The sequence below is a fragment of the Montipora foliosa genome, unplaced genomic scaffold (genome assembly GCF_036669935.1).
Source record: "Montipora foliosa isolate CH-2021 unplaced genomic scaffold, ASM3666993v2 scaffold_436, whole genome shotgun sequence".
In the NCBI taxonomy this organism is placed as follows: Eukaryota; Metazoa; Cnidaria; class Anthozoa; order Scleractinia; family Acroporidae; genus Montipora; species Montipora foliosa.
In genome coordinates this window covers 67,501-73,797 of record NW_027179741.1, presented here as the reverse complement: position 1 = coordinate 73,797, position 6,297 = coordinate 67,501, and the positions used below count along the sequence as shown (strand labels likewise).

At 39.9% G+C, this 6,297-nt stretch overlaps 1 pseudogene; it reads right to left on the bottom strand.

The window, feature by feature from the left end:
• Nucleotides 1-541: 541 nt before the first annotated feature.
• Nucleotides 542-4,694, bottom strand: LOC137988983 (uncharacterized; annotated as a pseudogene).
• Nucleotides 4,695-6,297: the final 1,603 nt, after the last annotated feature.

Below are 6,297 nucleotides of genomic sequence, written 5' to 3'. Positions count from 1 at the left end.
GTTTCCTGTAGAAAACCCACCTTCACAGCAGCTTTTTGGCCTGATTGTAAAAACCATTATTACTGGTCAGTGGTGGATTCAGGGGAGTGGCCAGAGAGACCGCCCTGTCCCCTTATCTGGTCTGGATCTGCCAGATCTGGTCAAAACCAGTTTTCTTTTCTAAGATAACCACAAAAAAAAAATTGGCCCCATCTCACAGCACTTTCACTGATCTGTCCTTGTGGGATGCAAAAGAACCCACACCAATGTTCGTAAAGACTGGGGGACATAGACCCCGGTTGTGTGGTCAACCTTTCATTGACTGGGTGGGTTATCTGGAAGGAGATCTAAATATAGGGATAACCTCTTGATTCTCCTCCAGGAACAGTAATAGTTACCTGTAAGTAATGGAATAAATGGATTAACCTTCATAAAATCCCTGCCCTGCTTATGAGCAACCAGAAACAGGCTTTTAATTTTCTAACACATGTAAATTATCTTGGGAGTAAAGAAAGGCAGTCAATAACCTGTAAAACCATTTTTCTTTTGGCAAGTACTTTGATGCATTTCACAAAACAATATTATTCAATGTGGTTGTCATATATGAACAGAACTAGAAGCCAACATGGCATTGTATGTTTAAGTAGCTATAATCATAAAATAACTTCAATATAATAGACTTTATAGAAACTAAAATTACTGTTTGAATTTAATACTAGATGTAGCTAAACAGGGCTTGAACTAACTTTCCACCAAGCACTTGACAAATCATTCAGGAATCCTGTTTTTTTCTTGATTACAATCCTTTTTTGGCTGAACAAATATGTCCAGAGTTTGAAAATCCACTTTTCCTGGAAACTACTTCTAGCCCTATTTATAATAATTTGATTGTAGCCATGATTTGAACAATGACATATCAAAGTCAATTAAATTTGTTCACAGTTCCTGCAGTTTTAAATCAACTTGCAGCTGGCCACATGAGCAATAATGAAATGGTGCGATTAATTGATATTATCACTACTATGAAGAAAACTTTGAATTGTGATATTTCTAAGAATGATAATTATTGTCATTGTTAGAAAATTAATATCACACTTAACACTGGAGCTTGCGTAGAGGAGGGCAAACAACAAGAACATTTTCCCTTTCAACAATGTCAATAGCTGGGATGAATTTGCCATAGATTCTCTGGACAGGGATAAAACTTGGACCTCCTTCTGGTTCAAATACATCTTTGCACCAGACTTCAATTGGAGCTCCTAAGGCATGTCTCGAGGGATGAGCTTGAAACCAGTGAACTGATGCCAAAATACAAGACACATATTGATCATTCACTTTAACATTCTGCTTCATAAAGTAGTCAACCAAAGACTCCGCACAGGACCATTCATTGCTTCTTTGTACAGGGCCGATGGAAAGGCGACTGGCATTGATGACTTCAGAAAAAATGTAATCATGTTCAGTTGATAAACTGTCTTGAAGACTTCCTGATTGTTTAGAAGTCAGTCTTGTTAACAGTGGCTTAAATCTCTCTTGAAATGTATTTGGAAGGGGAATGTCTCTCATAAACTGATTTGAAGTAAACTTCCTCATCAACTGGATCTCAACTGCTCGTTGATTTGTCCCATAGTCTCCCAAGATGCCATTATACCGCTCAAAGCTAAACAGCCAAAAAGCATATACAGGTCCATAATCCATAACACAGTCTAAAAGATGTGTGTGCAAATGCATATTTGGAGTAACCCTTTCCTTACCATACAATTCTTCAAAACGCTTGCAGAACTTTAAGAGGTGCGAGTGAGCCAAAATTGCTTTAGCTTCTGTTGTAACTGATGAGTATAAATACCAACAACCCAGGACAAAATCACGCCACAGTTCCAAGTCATCCTTGGGCAAAATGTTCCATAATGCATACACAGAAAATATCACAGTAAATGACTTCCACTGGTCGGCAGTAAAACCTCCATAACTTTTCCTAATTTTCTTAGGCATTCTTCCAACAGAGGCTGGCACTTTCACCTTGTCCAATTTCTCCTGTACTTTAAGCAAGTCTTTCTTCTCAAGCAATGGCTTGTCTGAATCAAGCCAAATGTTCCTCATCACATGTTTTGCCGTACCTGTGAACAGGTTGTGCATTGGATCTACTATATGAAAACGGACACAGTCAAAGTAAGGTAACTGCATCAGTTCACTGTATCTAGTACCATATCTTTGCTCTACATGGGAACAGTCACCTGCAGATGTTTGCTCAAGGATCTCTTGAGCTTGTTGCCGGTGTTCATGATTACTTCTCAGAGGTGAAGGATCAAATCCAGAGAAATCAATTTTTGTTGCGACTGTGCCTGGAAAATGCTTTTTACATTTGGAACAGCCAATGTTTGATGCATGACCTGTAAAACCGCAAACCTTTCTTGCTGCAGGGACATCACAACCTACACAAAGAAGGGCTGCATGAAATACCTCGGCTGTGGTTGAGTCATGTGCTTTAATGCTTACACCATATTCCCACAAGGCATTCAACTCAGCAACAAGGGGCTGCAAGTAAGTATTGATGGTCAGTTTAGGTTCATGGGGTCCAGGAATGACACCAACTAAAAACACATTCTCCGGTTTAAACCTCTCAGTTCTTGGAAGATTCATTAATACCATGTATAGAGCCCCCACACTGTACAAGGAGTGTTTGAATGGCTGGAACCAGTCAACGTTCAACATAAAGGCATAATTTCTAGGTGCTGCAAGGAAAGGTTTTCCATAGGCATATTGCCATTCTTTCCAGATGCGTACATCAAATATATCAGCTAGATATCCTACTGGAATGTCCCTACTTCTCCATAACTCACACTTTGAGGCAAAACCAGGCCTTTGAAGAAAATACTTAAGATTTTCAGTGACACTGTTATAGCAGTACACTTTGAATGGATAAAGTTTTGTTTGACCTGTCTTTAATGTTACCTCTTTCAGAAGGGGTTCCCCACATGCAGTTCTGCGAAAATGCTATCGATAGTGTGGGTATTGGACAAATGTGCACTTCTTTGAAACTCTTCTGTGAAGTGTTTCATAACAATCATCAAAGTTATATAAGCTGTTACACTTGGGGCACACAACATACTTTATGAACTTATCTTGATCAAGCCCAAGTTGTTTACGTAGCAGGTGGACTGTCTTTGGAAACAACATTGCAAAGCTTTTCACTAATAGAAAAATGGTTCCTAAGGAATCAAATACTGCCCATAGAAATGCAAGTAGTAATTCAAACGCATTGTCAGACAGTGAGCAGAATGACGACCAAACACATAGGAAAATAAGCATCCAACGGACAATGACTTTTGGATTTCCATAAATCCCTGATGATTCAGAAACATCCACTGAAGGTACTTTACTGAGACCTTGAGGGAAGTATTCGTTAACATCCTCATCTGCGACATCCCAGAATTCCATCAGAACATCTGGTCGCATCCTTTCATGGTACATAAAATCCTCGGAGTCTGAATCACTATCTTTTAATAAAAGATAATCCTCTTCTTCAAGATTCTTGATGAAAACATGACTGGTATCTGATAAGTAAAATTGACCAATAAAATGTCAATTAATTTTAGCTGCTAATTGTGTTAGGATATGAATTATGTGAATGTCGATATAAGCATACATCTACATGTGGTTCCTTGTTCATTTCATCATAACAGCCCATTTCCGAGTTGCTGCATGCCTCAGTTTCAAATCGAGTCCTGTTGCACAACCATTCAAATGAAAATGAGTTGCATATTCTTATGCAAATCAAACTCATTTCCCTTACAATAGTTGAGCACCAAGACTCACTTCGAAACCGAGGCAAACCGAAATTCGGAAATGGCCTATTGAGGTGATGGTTATGAAGTTCTTTTAATTGCAGCCATTGCTATTCAAATTAAGTGAGGACTGAATGATTTATCCAAAATTTAAAGTCACTTTCCTGGCTAAAAATGAAGGCTTGTTTGATAACCCTTCAAAGAGACAAATACATTTAAAACAAATAAAGGTAAAGTAAAGTGAAACCACAAAAAATTACTGGTTGCCACTACGTTCTGCTTACTGAGGCTCTGCTATGGTAAATTCCGATAAGTAACATGGCCCCAAAAAGTAGCGACAACTGCACATAAAGTGAAACCACAAAAAAATAACATTCTTCAGTTGAAACTTCCTTTAATTTCCGACAGCAAAGTGAAACATCAACAAAGCACCAACACGAAACTTTTAAAATTCAGAGAAGCGAAATTTTCTTCGTCCCAAGCCTCTGGCAGGGCCTTTCTTATTTAGCCATCTGTAAGGGACCATTATTATATCCTAAAGAGCCCCCACGGGCCCAGCGCAGAGTCTACTTTCTCTCGCCGATTAATAATATAAAGCGGAAAGTAGACGCTGTCGGCAGGGTAAGACACATCAAGACAGAGCATGGATGTTCGAACATACTTACCCGGCGCCGATCGCGTATGTTTGTCTGTTTCACTGTATAAATTTTTGTCACATTCTTCATGCTCGTCCACTGCCATTTGTGGACTTTCATAAAACAAATCACACCGTGCCTCGGCTTCTACTAAGCCATCTTCCTCGTCTGAAGATTCAGTTTTCTGCCACTCATCTTTTTCTTTACTGAAATAAAGATCGAAGTGCTCTCTGTATGTCCTGACTGACACATTCTCTTTGCAATGTGGGCAAAAACGCCGCTTCTTGGGAGCCATATTGGATCAGTTGATATTGAGCCTCCGATTCAAGTGTTTAGCGGCAATGTCTAGCAAAATGGGCATCAATCAATAATCTGGCAAAGAGCACCAATGGAAGGCCATATCAAAATTAACTTCGCATTGTTGGCTCATTTATTGGCTCAAGCTTGAACTGTTGACAATTGCAAGGTAGGGTTTCGCCGGCGGTGTATTTGAATTTCAGCGGATCCGACGTTCGTTCTTTCCCTTGACCAAGCTACAGCGTTGACTTCATTCTGCTCTGTTGTATTCACTCGATCTTCTTCTTTTGTCCCGTTCTTTAAGTAAATATGGCACGAGTACCTCCCAATAAGCCTAGTAAACATCGTAAGACACCGAAGTCGTCATCTAATCGGCTGAGAGAATCTCCAACACCGTCTGGTTCCAGCACGACTAGATCAGAGCAGCATGAACGACGCGATGAAGAAACTCGTTCGACTGAAAGACCATTAACCCAAACACCAGAAAATCAGGATAATGGGGGACGGAGGTTAAACGTCTCCGCATCTACGTCCTCTGCTTCTACGTCTACGTGCTCTTTAACTCCGAGCAGTTCGACGCTGCCGACCGTCGCTGCGCTGATTCCAAGGGTTCCAAGAAGTGATCGTGACATTTCAAATCGTTGCTTAGAACCCTTGAATTTGGCCTCAGCACTAAATAGCGTCGATCCTTCAGTTGAAACAAGTAATATCCCGCGCATTGATGATTTCATGCAAAGGTTGGAAACTCTGTTTGAAAACCAAAACCAGTTCTTTGAGAAGCACATGGAGCGGGCTCAAAGGCGGGAAAATCCAGCACCGCCAGCATCCAAGCGCCTTCCCAAGGAGCTGTTGGTAAGTCATCGATCATTTAAATTAACTTTAACAACCAGGCCCCAGTTGTTCGAAGGATGGATAGCGCTGTCCACTGGATTAATCACTTAAATTATGTTTATCTGTTGGACAGTGATTTATCCGGTGGATAGCGTTATCCACCTTTTGAACAACCGAGTAGAATACAAACATTGTCAAATAAATCTCTTCCTGTCCACCTAACTAGTCTCTGTAGAGAATGTACAGAAACACTACTGTTTTCTGGCAAATGACCAGGAATCCCCACATCATATCAGTAATTTGTGGAGTGGAATACTACACTGTAAGAAAATTAGGTTGAGTGCTTTATACAAAGGATGCCAGTGAACATGACATTATGTAATCATCCTAATTTACAGGATAAGAAAGAGCAAAACAGTGAACACAAAAAATTGCAGAATTTATAGAAAGACATCCATCCTAAAACGAACCAAACAACTATTAACTGTTTTAAACTTGTTTTAGTTCAGGACCACCCACAAGCATGATACTTTGCAGGCAGGCACAGCATCGCCGCTATTTTCTATAATACAGAAATTACTGGTCATCTGACACATAATTTTTATTGGTTTCCATTGTGGTCTATTTTTGGACTTTGTGTATTGGTTCTGTTTGCATCACTATTGGAGCTAATTATGTTGTGAAGAGCAAAATAAGGCTGAAAGCGAGGTTGTCCTCCGATTGAAATAAAGAGTTTGGCCCAGCATGACAAAACATATACACCATGTAGC